This window comes from Grampus griseus, assembly GCF_964374135.1.
Source record: "Grampus griseus genome assembly, chromosome: 15".
In the NCBI taxonomy this organism is placed as follows: Eukaryota; Metazoa; Chordata; class Mammalia; order Artiodactyla; family Delphinidae; genus Grampus; species Grampus griseus.
Window position 1 is genome coordinate 17,716,319 of NC_139009.1, and position 18,365 is coordinate 17,734,683.

General features: G+C 50.9%; 1 protein-coding gene across 1 annotated transcript in view; it reads left to right on the forward strand.

Moving 5' to 3' along the window:
* KLHL29 (kelch like family member 29) overlaps nt 1-18,365 on the forward strand; it is a 309,954-nt gene that overhangs the window by 168,910 nt on the left and 122,679 nt on the right. The window lies entirely within an intron of this gene.

Genomic DNA, 18,365 nt, shown 5'->3' on the forward strand with positions numbered 1-18,365 from the left:
GGCCCTTTCATTGCCGTCCTGTCTTCTGGGCCAGCAGGGGCTCTGCAGGCCACTTTGCCTCTGCCAGCCATTCAGAGCCGCCTCCTAGGGGGGAATCTCAGCATCTCAGGGCCAGTGTGCACGCGCGCATGTGTGTGTGTGTGTGTGTGTGTGTGTGTGTGTCTAGTCTTTTCTTTTCTGCTTTCATAAAAGTTGCGGGAGAAGTTAAAGGTCGGGGAGCCCCGGCCCCAGCCATTGTGAGGCGGCCGTGGTATTGGAAAGTCGTGCTCCAGGTGTGCCGCGCCTTTGTCTCGGTGATTTTCAAAACTCCCTTTCAGCCCCGCTTCCCATTAATAACTGCGAGTGCTGCCGGCGGAGGCCCGAGACAATGGAGCTATTGGAGGCCAGCTCAGAGTGCACTGGCATCTTCTGCAGTGCCTTATTGATTTTATTTTCCTGTTATGAATACGCCGCCCCACTGAGGTGGGGAGGGAAGGGGAGAGGAGATGGAGGGTGATTTGGGCATGATACCCCCAGACCAGCCAAACACGCTCCTTCCCAGGCGCCAGCCCCCAGCACTTCTCCGAGGCGTTGACCTCTGCCCAGCGGACCCAGCCGGCTGCCCCGCCGGCCACATCCGGCAGCCGCTCAGCTAGGCCAGCTGTTGGCCATCTGGAGGATGGCAGCCTCTGGAGCTGACTGCTGGGGGCTCCAGGTGGAGAGAGAGGAGATGGACCTGGGAGCCCACTTGATGGTTTCTGCCCTCTCAAGGATGCAGGCCTTTTTAGGGACGGTGTCAGGCTGTGCCTCAGGGCTTTGGGCCCCGCCAGGCGAGGGAAGTGGCGAGGCCTCTCGGCGAGGGCCCGCCCTGCCCGCACAGCTCCTGCTTTGCTCCCAAGCAGCTCTAACTGGCTGGGCTCCAAACCACAGCACATGGGAGGAAAGGAACCCAGCGTCAGACAGAAAACAACAGCTGGGCAAGGACTGAGCTGAGCGGCTGGGAGGGGATAGGGGCTGAAAGTTCATGCCTGTGAGGACAGCCAGCTCCTCAGCACACCTGCCCCCAAAGCCACCTCCAGCCCAGTTTCACACCTGCAGGGCCTTGTTCCGTCAAGCAGAGGTGCTGCTTGCGCCTTGGAATCTTCGGGATGCTCAGGAGAGCTGGGTGTGTGGAGGCAGGGAGGACAGCAGGCAGCAGTGTCTTCCATCCAGGGCGCTGTGGTTGGACTTGGGCCCTGGTGCCTTTCTTCCCTTCTGGCCTAGCTGCCGACCCCCCAGACGCCTGTCCCCAGCCTATTTGTCTAACCCTACACGAAGACCGCATCAAGCGACAGGCAGGCCAAACAGAGGTATCTGCGGTTTCCCTGGTCAACAAGTTGCGTCTTTTGAGCAGCCCAGGGCAGGCTCTTGCCCACAGGGAGCTCACGGGCCAGAATATAATGAATCTGTGGCCTGGACAAATGACTTGAGAATGTCTCTCCCATTGAGGTTGTGGACAGAGGCAGCTTCATGGAGTGGATAAAGACAGACTTTGGAGCCAGACGGCCTAGATTTGAATTCTATTGAGATAGAATAGAATAGAATAGCTTGCTGAGTGACCCTGGATGACTTGCCAAACCTCTCTGGGCCTCACTTCTGTAACACGGGAGTAGGTGGTAGTACCTGCCGTCAGAGCTGTTGTGAGGATTGTGTGAGTTAAAACTCGTGTAAAGTGCTCAGAACAGAGCCAAGCCCGGCAAACAGTCCTATAGAGGTGCTATCGTCGTCACCATTGTCACAGTCACCCTGAGGAGGCCTATGGGACAAGGCCATGCCCCTGTAAGGAAAGGTGATCATTGCTGGCCTCACCAAGAGGAAAAGGTAAGTCTTCAGATAAGAAACAGAAGCTAGGCCCCAAGCAGGCGGGGAGAGGAATTGGGTTTGTGAGTGGTTAGGCCTCAAGCTGACCTCGTGACGTGACCAAGGTGACACGACAGCAAGATGGGCTGGAGGGAAGAGGGCATCTAGCAGGCCTCAAACTGAAACTGAGTCAGCACCACCTGGTGATAGATGACGGAGGGGAGGTGTGTTAAAGCCTTTGTCAGCCTTGGGCCCTTTCCTCCAAGAAAGCCCAGTATCTACACAGGGTCAAGGCCCCGCTCTGGTGGAAGACTGGGGGAGACAGCGAGCTGCATGGAAGCCAGGAGCAGGGCTGTGTGTTCCTCTTCCTTTTGTGTGTTTCTGCTGCCCCGCGTCTAGTAAAGGCTGCTTGAATGTACTGGCCTGGCTTCCTCACTGAAGAGTCTAGTGCCCCATGTGAGCCCGAGCCACCCCTGAGGACTCAGGGAAAGGTCCGCAACAAGGTAACAAGTGTCAACACTGTCAGGCCTTAGCATCCCCACTGGGCTGGGCGTGGAGCAGGCTGAGTGTCACATGCTCTGGGGGCTGCGGGCGTCTCCAGGGCGGGGGGCTGGCTATGCTCCCAGCAGCTAGTTGCGGGCGTCTCCAGGGCGGGGGGATGGCTATGCTCCCAGCAGCTAGTTGCGGGCGTCTCCAGGGCAGGGGGCTGGCTATGCTCCCAGCAGCTAGTTAGGCAAGTGATGACAAGTCTTTCTGTCACTGCTGCCTTCAGGCCTGAGTTGATCTTTTGGCTTCTTCCTTTTTCCGGGCCCTGAGGATTTCTTGCATGTTTTAGATGAAAGGCCAAAAGGCCATTGGACGAGCACAGACTCCTGGGCCACTGAGGCATGAGGAGGGCCTGGCCAGATGCACCCACACACATACACACACACACACACACACACACACACACACACACACACACACACCCCACACACTCTGTCATTGCTCAGACCAATAAACTGCTTCCCTGGGGCCTAGATCAGCTCTTGATCCTCTAGGACACAAATTCCCAGAGCCCAGGAGGAGTAGAATAACCATGCCACACAGCCCTTCTATTCTGTAGATCAGAAGAGTGAGACTTGGGACTTCCCTGGTGGTGCAGTGGTTACGAATCTGCCTGCCAAGGCAGGGGACACGGGTTTGAGCCCTGGTCCGGGAAGATTCCCACGTGCTGCGGGGCAACTAAGCCCGTGTGCCACAACTACTGAGCCTACGCTCTAGAGCCCGCGAGCCACAACTCCTGAGCCCACGTGCCACAACTACTGAAGCCCACATGCCTAGAGCCCGTGCTCTGCAACGAGAGAAGCCACCACAATGAGAAGCCCGCGCACCGCAACGAAGAGTAGCCCCCACTCGCCGCAACTAGAGAAAGCCCACATGCAGCAACGAAGACCCAACGCAGCCAAAAATATAATTAATTATTTATTTATTATTTTTAAAAAAGAAAAAAAACAGAACCTAATATTTAAAAAAAGAAGGGTGAGACCTGGAGAAAGAAAGACTTGCAGAGGTCACCCAGGGAGTGAGAAAGAACCAGGCTGGACTGGCTCCTTTCCCCCCCACCAGGCTGCCTGGTATAGTGCATTCAGCATGGTAACCAAGACTGCAGCATTGTTATAGTAACTTTTCCCATCCTCTCATCCACCTAGCTGGCAGCAAACACTGAATTTTGGCAAGAAAATGGGTATGTATATATATACATCTTGTGTTTTACGCAGAAAAATTTAGGCCAAAGATTATGTCAATTCAACATGGCACAGCTGGTGAGAGCTTCAAGCCCTTGAGTCAAACAGAACTGGGTTTGAATCTTACCTCTGCCATGTAGGAGCTGTGTACGTCTCTAAGCCTCAGTTTCTTTGTCTATAAGATGGGAATGATAATAGTATGTTTCTCATGGAAATGTTGTGAGGATTGGTTAAATTAATATGTGTAGAAAAGCATAGAACAGTACCTCACTTGTTAAACACTCAATAAAAGTTAATTTTAAAAAGGTAAATCAGAGACGGGGTCCGACCAAATATCCATACATTTGGGGGAGACCAGTCCACCTGTTGGGTGGAGCCAGTAGGCTAAAGGGAAGCTCATTGGATATTCCCACCGCCACCCCTGACCCCGGCACTCTGGGCTCCAGGCAGTCATGGCTCCATGGGGAGGGTGCCGCTGAGAAGCAGAAATGAGACTCGGCAACCAGGCCTGTTTATGGGACGGAAAGGAAGCACCGCTGCCCTGCAATTGCTGCTGCATGAAATTTAAATTATTCTCAGCAAACCTGCTTGACAGATGAAACAGAAAAGGGATGGCTTCATAAAATGCAATTTTGTTCTCGAAAGAATGGACTTTGCAGAATCCTCGCTGATGTCTGTGAAATGTATTGGGGGCTTTTTCTCCTTGTGGTCAGGAGCATTCATTGCCTGATGCGAGCTGAAACATTCCCATCGTTCCCTGAAGCTAAGCCCTTGAAAATAAATCTGGGCCGGGAAGAGAGAAACTTAGCCCGTGTCACAGGCCCAGGGAAAACCGAAAGGGGCCGTGGAATCTGCACGCTCCATCCTCAGAGCACCAAACACCCAGATTTTTTAATTTATGGGCATTTGGGCCTTTCAAGGGGAATGTCTGTCATCGTAGCAATGACCCTGGAGACAACGTCTTCCTCGTGCACCCTAAATTCTTTGGAGAATTGTTCCTCTTGGGGGAGATGATCTGGGGTTTCTATGGAGAATCATGTGAATGACCACAAGGCCCCATGCAGCGGGGTCCCCCCCTCTCCTGTGATTCCGGGGGGTCCAAGAATGGACAAAGGCGGCTTTTGCACAAAGTGAGAAGCAGACCTCTCTTTCCTCTTGTATTCACATTGAAAACCAAAGGCTACTGAGTGGGCTCAGCTGGGAAAATCACTGAAGCCCCTTTTGTAGCGCATTTCCAGACTGTGCGTGCTTCTCTCTAGAAGGCTCTTTCTTGCCCCATGAATAAGAACTTGTGGTCTCCCTTGTGATACATTATCAGGCACTGATAATGCATCGTAAGACAACTTGTGCATGTTCGTACCCAGCGAATGGGTTGTTTTTGTTTGTTTTTTCGCGTACGCGAGCCTCTCACTGTTGCAGCCTCTCCAGTTGCGGAGCACATGCTCCGGACACGCAGGCTCAGAGGCCATGGCTCACGGGCCCAGCCGCTCCGCGGCATATGGGATCTTCCCGGACCGGGGCACGAACCCGTGTCCCCTGCATCGGCAGGCGGACTCTCAACCACTGCGCCAGCAGGGAAGCCCCAGCTAATGGGTTTGACCTGCACTTTAAGTGGCAGCCACAGTTTGGGTTGTATCTCATTGACTTAAAGCCTATCCATTGGTCACCAAGTGTATGCAAAATTGAAAAATGTCATGATTGACCAAGCATCCATGTCAAAGCCTACAGTTTGGGGAGGGTAAACCTGAGTGGCTTGAATTCTTAGGTTTCTGATTCAGGGGGCAAAAAGAGGGGAGAAGGTTATATAAATTCCCATGTTTGTAAGGGATGAGCCATAGTCTGGATGAAAGGTAGCTGTGAATTCCAAAGGAAGGTTGTGAAAAGATGTGCTTGATTGGAGCCAGTAGGGTATATAAGTTAGCTTTTGCTGCATAACAAGCACCCCCAAATTTAGTGACTTAAAACCATCCCAGTTCTGTGGGCTGGTTGCCAGTTCTGGGCTGGGCTGATCCCTGCTGGGCTCTCTCCTTTGTCTGTGGTCAGCTGAACGGTGGCTAGTGGCTGGTGGATGATCTAGGATGGCCTCACTCACACATCTGTGCTTAGTGGACCGTCAGCCAAGATGTCTCCGTTCTTTGTGTGGCCTGTCATCCTCCACACCGCTGTCGCAGGCATGTTCACATGAGGGTCTCAGGCCTCCGGGAGCAGCAAGCGGGCAAGGCTTGGTGCACAAGTGCCTTTCTAGCCTCTGCTTGAGGCACATTTGCTAAAATCCTATTGGCCAAAGCAGTCACATGCCCAAGCCAGATTCAAGAAGTGGGCAAAACAAAAAACCCTGCCTCTGGCTAGAAGGTGCCACACCACGTTGCGAAGGGGCAGACATGCAAGGATGGGAAGCACTTGTGGTCATTTTTGCCATATGCCCCCCAGTGTTGCCAGCACACTTGTTTAGACACAGTTATTCACCCTCTAGCTTCCGGCCAAGGCTCGCATGCCGCAAACAGAAGGAACAGGATCAATCTGATCAATCAGTCAATCAATCTACATGGCCTGGTAGACAGAATCAACAGGGGACAGTTGTGACTTACACACACCTGGGTGACACACATGCCATCCACACCCAGAGCTGCCCAGGGAGGTCTGAAAGGAGACACCTGGCGAGGATTGTGCTGCCAGGGAGAAGGCAGTGCAGCTGGCCCCCAGGGAACCTTGTAGGGTACTAGCCAGGACTTGGACCTTAGTCCTAAAGGCTCCAACACTTGATCCCATCACTGCCCCAGAGTTGGTGGGACTGGGACACTGCTGTTCCCGGGACATTCACAAGGACAGATGCTAACCTACTGATTCAGAATCAAAAATCCAACCCAAGGAGACCACTTTCATGGACTTTGCGCAGTGACTCTCTCCCTGTGAGAGTCCACACAAGAAAAGAAATTTAGACCGGAAGACTTCCTGATGAGCCTGAAATCAAGAAAGGGAGCCAGTTATAGGATGCACATATTCAGTAGCTGCAGATCAGACCGAGTCCTGGCTCTTTCTCCTTAAGAGGATAAATCCCGTGCCATTCCCCAAAAAGCCCTTGGAAAGGCCTCTTCTTAAATTAAATTAGGTTTTCTGCAAACAGCATCATTCAAGATGAACATAAATCTACTTCTTATTCAGTTTTAATGGTTTTCCCTGTTTCATTTAATTACTCATGTTGCAATCAAACAATTTTTTTTTCATTGCAGAAGGACAGTATTTCAGCTACATTATGGGTTAAATAGGCTTTGGAGAACTAGCCTGGGAATCTCATCACCATTTATAACATTGTTTTTTTATAGGGAAAGTATGTTCCAAAATCTAAACAGCCAAATTACAAATGAACTTTCAGAACCCAACCCATTTTTAACTGGAAACTGTCTGTAATACTAAAAATAACTCAGGGAAACAAACATAAAAAGGAGAGTTGAACGCCCCTCGCCCCTCGGTATCATTTGTTCGCCATCAGCATCTACAGATGTAGTTTCGTTTCAGCGAGAATTTCCTCCAAACCCAGACAGACTCTATCCCTATTTTATTCACTGTCATGACACAGGCGGCCACACTGGCTTTAGTCCTCCTAAAACATCATGCCACTGAGAAGAGTCATGGTGGAGTCCCTGCAGAGCTACACTGTTGGAAAGTAGCAGATTATCAATGTTTCAACACCACATTCACTGCCCTAAAATGAAGGCTTAGGAGAACTCTCTGTGCAGCTCTGCTGCCGTGTCCACTGGTCCAGGTGTATTCATTTGCATTGGGAATCTGCATCTTTAGAACCCGTAGGCAGGAAACCTCATTTTCCTCTGGCAAATAAATAGCCGTGAGAACTCAGCAGAGCATCAGTGTGCATTCAGAGACGCCTTCCACATGCCTTTCCTTTTGATCAGGGTAGGGGTCCTGCCTTCCCAGTCTCCCCTCTCCTGATGCTTCATGGAGAAGAAGTGAATACTTTGTACCCTCTGGAACCATGACAGGAGTCCTAGGAGCTGGGAAAGAAGCAAGGTGCCCACTCCGATCACAGAAGGCCAGTATTCAGCACGTCCCTCTCTTGACTTAAACTGCTGGCTGATGCCTGCCATGGTCCCTTAAGAAAAACACTCTTCTGTCACCACATGAGCCTTTTCTTGCCAGACCTGCTCCGGAGGCCCAGACAGCTCAATCAAGCTTGCTGTCCTCTCTTGCTCCCGGAAGGCCACAAGGGTTTCCCCATGGCCCCTCCCTGGGCTGCCAGCAAGTATAGTGCTTCTTGCCCTGCTCAACTCAGCCCCAGACTCTGGCATTGAATATGATCCAGACTCTTGACCTACTCCTTAAAGAATTCCTTCACCAGGTGAGAAGTGGCCGTAAAGCCATCGGGCTAGGGGATAGGAGGTAGGAGTAGGGAGGTAGAATGGCCAAGCCTGCAAGTGAGTCAGGTAGCCCTCACTGGGGGCGTGCAGAAGCTGGAGAGCCACTCCAGGCTTGACAAAACAACCTTCGAGGTCTGTCCTGGGCGTTGCTGGCTGTCTACCCAGTCTCAGTTCTGTTCAGGTGTCCATCACCTCCCATGATTAGGGGAAGTGAACCCTAGTACCCACTGGGATTATGATGATTCAAAACCAGGCGTGGAGATGTAGAGAATGGACTTGAGGACACAGGGAGGGGGAAGGGTAAGCTGGGACGAAGTGAGAGATTGGCATGGACATATATACACTACCAAATGTAAGATAGGTAGCTAGTGGGAAGCAGCCACATAGCACAGGGAGATCAGCTCGGTGCTCTGTGACCACCTAGAGGGGTGGGATAGGGAGGGTGGGAGGGAGATGCAAGAGGGAGGAGATATGGGGATATATGTATAGCTGACTCACTTTGTTATAAAGCAGAAACTAACACACCATTGTAAAGCAATTATACTCCAATAAAGATGTTAAAAAAAAAAAAAAAACCCAGACATGGTAATCCCCTTCCCCTTCCGCATCATTGGTTTAGGAAAGGTCCCCAATTCTGGCCAGTGCAACATGAGGATAATCCTATCTGGGGGCTTTGGGAAAGGTTTTCTTGCTTCTAAGGAAGCGTCACAAGAAAGAAGAAATCCTTCTTCCTCTGGACGCTGTCGTGTCTGGACTTGATGCCTTGAACTGCTATAATCATCATGCTACAAGCCTCAGGATGAAGCCAACACACAAGGAATAGAAAAAACAAGAGAATTCCAGAAATACGGAACTAGAGCACTGTGCTGCATCCCTACCTTCCTCTGGGCTTCTGTTACCTGAGATAATGCATTTACTGGTTGTATAAAAAAATGATTTTTAAAACTGCCTCCACTGCCCAGACAGCTCCCAAGCTGGATGCCTTCTTCCATCTCCCGGACCTCACCCGGCACACTGACTTGCTAAAAATGGCTGCAGCAGCCTTTGTGAGTACCCTCTACCTATTATTCGTTTATTTCAGCTCACTGAAATAAATGAATTTATTTGTTTACAAGGATTCTGTGTACAAGGATTCTGCTCTCTATTACTTCCCTGAATGCCAACCCCATTGGCGTAGCTTATGACCCTCACACTTCACGGGACCAGGTTTCTGTCCAAGGGAAATCCACCAACACACTGGAGTGCCTGAGCCATGGGTCATTTGAGAGCTTCAGCCCCATCACCCAGTTCAGCCACAATCGCCAAACATGAGAGGTGCTCTCATACCCCAGGGCCTCTGCACTTGCCACTGCCTCTTACCAGAATTTTCATTCCCTCTCTTGCCTGCCCAGAAATATTCCTGCTCATCCTACAACCGACACCCTAAATGTTAACACCTCTGTGGTGAAAAAAAATGCTATTATTTCTTTCTCTCCCATGACACATTTCTTTATGTCCCTGTAAATAACTATAACATATGGTACTTATCCATTTATTAATATGTCTCCTTCTAGGCTGTGAACTCCATAGGAATAAGGCACATGTGATACCAAGCATATAAAGTTTCTCAGTAAGTGTTTGAGGACAGAATGGATAAATTTATGCATATGAATATTTATTCATTTATTTAGCACCTACTGTTGGGGTAGGGAGGATGAATGCCTTTGACGTCATCTTTACCTACGCCTTATCTATGTGGTCGATGAGTCTTCAAAAAAGAGTAATTTCTGTGGGTGCCTATGGTGAGGATGAAGTTGGGGCCTGCATGTGAGCCAGACTGAAGCCCTCATGGGCTCACTCTCGGGACCTGTGTGCAGCTAACAAAGCCACACTGGCAGCACAGATTTTCCACATCGAGGCCTTTGCCCTAGGTCCTGTGCCTCTTCCCGTCTCTCCCAGAGCATCTGGAGTCATGGGATCACAACATCATCTCTCAGCTATTAGTACCTCCTTGGGATTTTTCTCCCATTTGCCTGTAATTCTCTGCACCCTTCACATTTGTTTATTTCATTTAAGGCACTTGTGTAGTCATTACTTTGTTCCAGACACTGCTCAACATTAACTTTTTAAATCCTCATCACAGCCCTCTGAGGTCGTTATGACAACCACCGCTTAGAATGAAAAAGACCAGGTGACTTACCCACAATCACTCAGCAGGGCTGGGACTCACCCCTGGGCAGTCCAGCTCCAGAGTCCAGGCATCTAGCTCGGACAGGCCCCACCCAGACAGTCCTCAGTGAAATCTGTTGAACGAGCAACTGGCTGAACATCTTCCCATTAACATCTTCCCCAGGTGTTAGCAGCATCTTCTAAAGAGATAGTACGGGCTCCCCACTGAAGCAGCTGAGCTCATCAGTGTTTGAAACAACTGCAGATATCAGGCCCAAAGCAAGTGTAGGATTCCGTCGTCCTGCCCCACACCTCCCAGATGTGACGGCCCGACCTCCTTCCCTTAACAGCCAGGCCATGTGGGAGGTGTAGACACTGCTCAGATGCAGGATCTTGGGGACCACTGAGCCACAAGGCCACAACTTCTCTCTCTTTCTCAGGGTTTCTTGTTTTGGTCCACAACACAGTGAATGGCTGGTGTCCACGTTTGTGGCTACGTTCAGACTGCTTTGGCTTGTTCCATCCCAGAAGGCCAGGCTAGATCATCACAACTGCCCTCAGGTATTGCTGGATGGACTTGGAGCAATACCTACACTCAAGGAGGCTCTCTGTCTTGTGGGTGCCTCAGGCGTTCCCCTGGATTTAAACCTAGGCTAAGCACTGGAGATGCCACAGAATCATGGGCTGACCCTTAATATCAGGCAGGATTGAAGCAGCCATGACTTGTGGCTGCCTCCCCTGTAAGCTCAGCACTGCTTTGGGGAACAGAAAGAAGCAGGAAGAGGTCACTGTTTGTTACCGTCCTCTTTCTGGGAGGCATTTCTCCCGGGAATGGGGGGAAAAGCCCCAGGCTGGGGTCAGGAGATGGCATTCAAGGCCAGACTCTTAAACTCTCCAAGACTCAGCTTCCTTACCTATAATCTGGACACAACAGGGTCCACTTCACTGGACTGTTGTGAGGTCCACATGAAATAGCAAAGCAAAAGTGCTTTATAAACATAAATGCTCTAATTCACAGAGACAGAAAGTAGATTGGAAGTTACCAGGGGCTGAGTGGAGGATGGAGAGTTATTCTTTAATGGGTACAGTTTCTGTCTGGGGTCACGAGAAAGTATTGGATTAGTGGTGACGGTTGCACAGCATTTTGAATGTCATGAATGCCACTGAATTGTATACTTAAAAATGGCAAAAATGGCCAATTTTATGTCATATGTATTGGACCACAGTGAAAAAAAGTAAAAATAAATAAATGCCCCGCGGTCAAAAGAGAGAGAGGAAGTATCTGTGTAAATCCAGGCAGAGCTGACTCATCATGGAACTTCCTTTATTAAGAGAAATGGGAGTTGCCAATCATGGTGGCTGGAATGGAGACCAATCAAATGATGGTGCTCAAAACAGACCGACATGGGCTTGATTAAAATGTAGGGAAGAACCCCTGAGGAAAGGGCGGGAGGGCGGCCTGGGTGACGGCGGGGCTGGCGTCATGGAGGAGCCCTGTCCTGCCTCACACGGCAGCCTTGGGAAGATGCCGGCCCCCCAGCTGCAGCAGGTGACTGCCAACCACAGCAGAAAGGCCAGGCCCTGGAGAAGGAAGGTCCTGGGCGATGCTGGAGCCATGGAAGGTGTATTTGTGGTCATTTTCTCCAGCACCGGAAGAGCTGGGGCTGCAGGTGAAGACTCAGCTGTGCTGTGTTCAGCAGCGGTTATAAATCTCGCCGGCAGCGAGGGTGCTCTCCACGCCAGACACACGGACCTCACTGGCACAAGCATGCACCTTCCCTCATACACTCAGAAGCCATCCTAGGAAGCAACGCAGGACTGCTGGCCAGCCAGGGCCCTAGACATGTCCTTGGAGTCGCTAATGTTTATAGAGCGCTCTCTATGGTCCAGCCAGGGTTCTAAGTGTATTCGCCCACGTTAACCCACTGCATCCCACAGCGATTGTACAAGGCGGGCGCCGTGATCATCCTCATTGTATAACTCAGCAAGGTGGGCAGTGTTCAGGCTTACACTGCAAGCCCACTGCCGTCCAGCTTCCTGCCTCCTCGTGATGCTGCCGTGATGTGGAGACCAGGCCTGTCGTGGGGCGGGAACAGCCCGGTTCCGATGGTGAGTGCGATCCTGGAAAGGGAGCAGAGGAGTGGGGGAGCCTCGAGCACCCGGCCAAGTGCTGGGGCCTGGCCCGCCAACTGCTCTGCATGGGCATCTCCACTGCAGCCACAAGCAGACAGACGCCCCGCTGCCATCACCTCATGAGTCAGGAACATGCTGAGGGTGTGATTTTTTGTTCGCTCACAATATTAGGCTGAGGAGAGGATATTGGGCAAAATATATTGTACCCATAATTCATATTAACAGGAATGCGATAGTAGCAACTTGTTATCTGCTGAGATTAGAAGGGAATACTGTGAATATTGTGTTATAAAGGCATTAACGAGGCGTTATGAATTAGATTCCATTCCACCACATCGTGTTCCTTGTAAATAACTGAGGAAGAAACTGGTGCTCAGAATTTGGGTTTACCCATTTTTGAGATCCCAGCCGTTCCCTCCACAGGCTGATGGGGCCGCCTTAATCTGACAGCTCACACAGCTATGGGGAAAGTCTGCATGTGGCTGGTCCGAAGGCGCCACGAAAGGAGAATTACACTTCTGAAAAGACTCTTCCTCCCAGCAGAAATCCGTAACTGCCACATCCAACACTAGACACGGTTTTTCTAGCAAAATCTTCCAGAGTCTAGATATTCTCTGTCCCTTTCCTCCAGTCCCTGGAACTCTGGCTTGGCAGCCGGGGCCCAGGTGGGCTCTGGTGGCATCACTGAGTCAGCAGCAGCCTTCCTACCCAATCTCATGCCCGCCTCTAGCTGTCTTAGTGGCAGAGATCTGAACACCCATACCTCCAGGGTCAGGCAGCCAGTCGAGCATCGGCCACTTCCGCCCTGGTGGAGTGAGCCCTGGCCAGCAGCACCCATCTCCCGTGGGCCTCTCAGTCCTGCTCTGCCATCCCAAAAGATCCGTCACCTGCTGGCTGTACCACCCCTGGTGTCTCCGCATGGCCCTGTGAGGGATAAATGGGGCTTCCTGGCTAATGCCAAGTTCGATCATTTGCTATCAAAACCAAGAACGTGGCTTGGAGCAGTGGAGTGGCTGCCCCCAAGAAAAATCTGAAAGGAGAGCAGGGGAGGAAGCCCTGAGCACTTGCCCCAAGTGCAGAGCTGGGCAGAGCTGGTGGACATTCATCCCGTGTCTCTGGCTTTGTTCAGAAGCCCCTCCATAGCTGACCCTGCCCCATGTAGGGACTCTGGGGGCTGAAGAAATTCTCCTGTGACCACTGCTAAGTTTGTGGGCAGTTCTGAAGCAGCTGGTCACTGGTAAATGAGTGACTCCCCTTTATCGTTAATGGTGTTGTTTCAGGATTTCAAGTTTGACGTCTGTTGGATGGAGTGCCTGGGGGCGGCTAGAGAAAGGAGGTGGATGTGCAATGAAAGAGGCAGTCAGGGCCAGATGGTTTTTCACATGGAGCGTGAAATGGTCAGTTGGTTAGCCAACCACATTAATCATTCCTAGTCGGGACACCCAATGTATAAGCGCACCAGATATAGAAGTACTTGACACACCTCTGTGCGTGCACAGTGATGGGATAAAGCGCCCAGACTCCAGTTTCACACTGCCTGAGTTCGAATCCCGACTCTTCTGCTTTCTAGCTGTGTGATTTTTAGCAAGTCACTTACCCTCTCAGAGCCTGGTTTCCCCTTCTATTAAAAGGGATAATAATACAATCTACTTCATTGGGTTGTGGAGGAGATTAGATGAATTAGTAATGCAAGTGTCTGGTGTCTATTACACACCCTGTAGGCATGATCTGTTATTATGACCATGGTCTTCATTGTGTGGCCTCCCGTCTCTGTTTCTCTCCCTCTAGAATGCGGGTCCTTGAGACGAAAGATCCTGTCTTCTTAGGTTTTGCATTGCTAGCACCTCACACTGGCCTGCTATGTGCTCAGTAAATATGTGTTGAATTATTAAGTTGAATTGTTCGAAGAAGGTGTAGTCGTGGAAATTCGCTCGTTTTACAAAAAACATAGTTGTGCACTTTTGAAAATCGTCTTCCACCTTTCCACGGTCATATATTCTCATTTCAGAGAAGGGCCATGACTGCCTCTAGTTCTTCATGTGGCATCTCCATGATTGTAGCCAATAGCTACAAATAAATCAATGCGTTTTGAAATACACTAGCTCCTCACTGATTCAAGGGGTCCCAAAGCAGGGCATTTTACAAAGCAATTACTGTGCTTCCATGAAATGAAAAATCATCTCCTGCATTTGATGATCTCAAATCCAGAACCCTGTGCCCTGAATGGTCCTGGGCTCCAGCCCACTTTCTGTTTGTGGGTGGTTGTGGTGACAGTTGCGTTTTTGTTGTGGTGGTGATTGTTCTTTTGTTTTTTAAACCATTCATGGAGGTCCAGGCACCATGCCAAGAGCTTAACATGTTTTGCCTCCCTTCTTACAACAACTCCACGTGGGCCCACCATTATCCCCATTTTACACACGAGGAGACAGAGTTTCAGAGCCTGGGCAACTTGCTCATAAGTGCTAGAAATGGGATTTGAACTCAGACCTTTCTTACTTCAAAGCTCATGCCTCTGACTCCCAATCCTTTTCCCTGGATGTCTGCCCTTAGATATCTGCCAGGAGCCTTAAATATAAAATGCCCAGAATTAAACCCCACCTCCTCAGCCTCAAACTGGTTCCTACCTCTGGAACTCCTGGCTCAGGGCCAGGTCCACCACCTACGCAGCTGTGTAAGCCACCGTGTCTCTCCCCCGCCATCTGCATCCCATCACCTCTCCTCACCATCCCCATCAATCACTGCCCATCAGGCCCACCTTCAGATGTTTCTCAAGTCCACTCATTTCCCTCAGTTTCCACTTCCACTGCCATAGTCCAGGCCACATCAAATCTCACCTGGGGAACAGAGACAGCCTCCCTGCCCATGTACCTGCCTCCAGTCCGCCCACTCCCTCTCATCCATTCGCGCCCCCACTGCACATCTGATCTTGTCACACCTCTGCTTTTAAAAGTGCAATTAGGTCTTCCCTGGTGGCACAGTGGTTGAGAGTCCGCCTGCCGATGCAGGGGACACGGGTTCGTGCCCCGGTCCGGGAAGATCCCGCATGCCGCAGAGCGGCTGGGCCCGTGAGCCATGGCCGCTGAGCCTGTGCGTCCGAAGCCTGTGCTCCGCAACGGGAGAGGCCACAACAGTGAGAGGCCCGCATACTGCAAAAAAAAAAAAAGTGCAATTACCAGGAATTCCCTGGCAGTCCAGTGGTTAGGACCCGGTGCTTTCACTGCCTGTGCCTGGCCCTGTTCAGGGAACTAAGATCCCGCGAGCCACGAGGCACAGCATAAATAAATAAACAAATAAGAGTGTAGTTACCCCAAACTGGCCCTGAAGATAAAGTGGCTTAAGGCCCTTGGTGACCCTACCTCCACTCACCTCACCAAGCCTCGTCTCTCACGTCTGCACCTCCTCCTGCCTCGTGTCCCACATTTCAACCCAGCATCATCTACAAGCCCCAACTCTGATGCAGGTGAGATTGGCCAGGGCATGCATGTGGGCCTGTGGGACCAAGTGAGGAAAAACACAAACTGGAAAGAACACAAGCCTTAAACTTAAAGATAGGCAGCCTTGGGCTCATATCATGGGTAAGTTGCTTAACCAATCTATAGCCTCATTTTCCTCATCTGTAAAATGGGGACAACAACAGTACTACCTTACAGGAGTTGTGTATGAATTTGGGAAATTACAGGTAAAAAAACCCTTGCCCATCACTGGGCAAACAGGAAGTGCTCAGTAAATGCTGGAGGTGGTAGTGACAGTGTGTAAAATACGAGTTTAGTTTTACAGAGAAATTCCTGGGGGCTAATTTTTTTAGAGAAATGGACTCTCATCTGAGAAAATACAAAGTGTGAGCATTTAAACCCTGACGCCTTGCTGGTTTCTCCCATGTTCTTCAGAGGGAGCCAGACACCTCTTGCCTCGTGGGGCAGCTTGAGTGAAACTCTGGCCTTTTAGTGTATGTGCTTGGTCCTCTCCTGGCCCCCAGCATCCGGCCTGTCTGCCTTCCCACATGCGGGACATTGCTGGAATTCTCCCTCCTGCAGTCATTCAGCAAATGTGCCCACTTTGTTTACTGAGATGGTTCTGTGGCCCAGCCATTTGGTATGGACTTTTGTGAAGGCAGTGTCCCTCCCGTCGGGGCATCCCATTTGTGGTGAAGGACACACCAGTCACAGGCAGTGACAGCCCATCAGCATCCCCCTGCAGCCACCCCTGCCTAGCTCAGCGCTGAGGGGCCGACAGCATCACCGTGCGTTTAAGCACTGGTGTTCGCCTTTGAAAAACCCTCCCAAGACACAAGTGCACTCATTAAGCGGGTTGAGTCTGATGACCTAAAGGGTAGCTTGTCTCGCAGCCCCTCCTGTCCGAGTCCAGCCCTCGGGCCGCTGCCCCGGCCTCGCTTCCCTCAGACGCCCAGCCAGAGTCAGGGAACCAGAGGCCTCACTCAGAAGTAGCACCACCGCCTCCAGGCTCCCATCTCCTGCAGTCTGCTCACCGGGGCGGCCACAAAACGAGGAAGAAACCTCTTTTTGGACTGGAAGAATAGGGCTGCTGCTGTTTTATGGTGGTGTGGTTTACGGTTTTCAAACATTTTAATTAGTTTCATTTTTTAATATAAACGCACCCTGATGTTTTGCACAGGAAGGGCGCGGTTCTTAAAATCTCAGGAATAAAATAGGAAAGTGACAGTTGGCTGTTAAAGCGTCACGCTCAGATGTGTTCTTATTATTGCTGTTATTTAACGTTTCTAAGCACCCGCCCTGAGCCAGGAGTGGTGGTGGGGAGTGGAGGGCGAGAGGCCCGATGCTGCCTCCATCTCAGGGTGGTGACTTGGGGGGCTTCCTGGGGACTGGCAGTGGCTTTCACCGCTGCTTGAGCCGGCCCTGCCCCACAGGGAGCTTCTCGGGGTGCCAGTCAGCCATCTGTTTTGTGATCTGAGAACACAGCTGGGGGATCTGGGCTTGCTGCCCCAAACCTGTGCTATGCTCACTTGTGAACCTGCCGACATTTCCCAGCCCCGCCAGGCAGGGATTTGAGCTATCTGTTAAGAACAGGCCTCCTCCGAAAAAGACCCGTCTCATCTGTACAACATTTGAATCAATGAGAAAGCAGAGTTAGAAAGACAGGACTTTAATTTCAGGGCCCCGTCTGTGAAATGGGTTGAATAGTAGCCCCCCAAATTGTACGTCCATCCAGAACCTCCAAACGTGGGCTTATTTGGAAACAGAGTCTATATAGATGTAGTTAAGGTCAAGTTCTCAAGATAAGATCGTCCTGGATCGGGGTGGGCTCTAAATTTAGCAATGAGTATCATTTTGAGAGAAAGGAAAGGGAGCTTTGACACTGGGAGGGGATGGCCGTGTGAAGACAGGCGGAGATTGGAGTGATGCTGCCACAACCCAAGGAATGCCCGTGGCCAGCAGAAGCTGGAAGAGATGAAAAAGCATCCTCCCTTAGAGCCTTCAGAAAGAAAGCGGCCTGCCGAAACCGTGCTTTTAGACTTCCGGCCTCCAGAACCGAGAAAGAATGCACCTCTGTCATTTAAGCCACTCAGCTTGTGGTAATTTGTTGCGGCCGCCCTAGGAAACTACTACACTGCATGCAAGTCCCTCTTCCCCAGATCTCCTTAAAGAAAGCCCACCCGAGAGGGGGCTGGGTTCTTTACGTAGTCTGCCCTTGATGCTCAGAGTTTAATCCCGGAGCAGGATGGCCTACTGACCTCCTCTCCGCCAAGTTGAAATGAAACACCATCACACCTTTTTCCTCGATGTCAAAAAATGTTTCGATAAGCTTTCTACTTACCACCCGCCTGCTGCCTGTAACATATGGGCTCCAATTTGGAAAACTTTCAAAGGGCAGTTAAAGTGAGCCGCTCGGGCCCTCCTCCCCTTCACAACCTACGGCAGTGTCCCCTCGGAATCAGCAGGCAACGGGGCACATTGACATGTGTTGGTGTCTACAAAATAGGTACGGATGTGTGAGTGCGGGGCGAGACGTTCACTGTGGCCTGCATGTAATGTGAGCCTGCGTCGGGTCTCTTGTTTAGCTGGAGTAAGAAAATGGGAATGGACAGCCTCTGCTGGTTATTCCTCTGGAAGATCAAGCTCAGAGAGCCATCAAGGAGATTCTTTAAATCAAAAAACGACACCAGTCAAATAAAAGCTCCAAGCGCTAA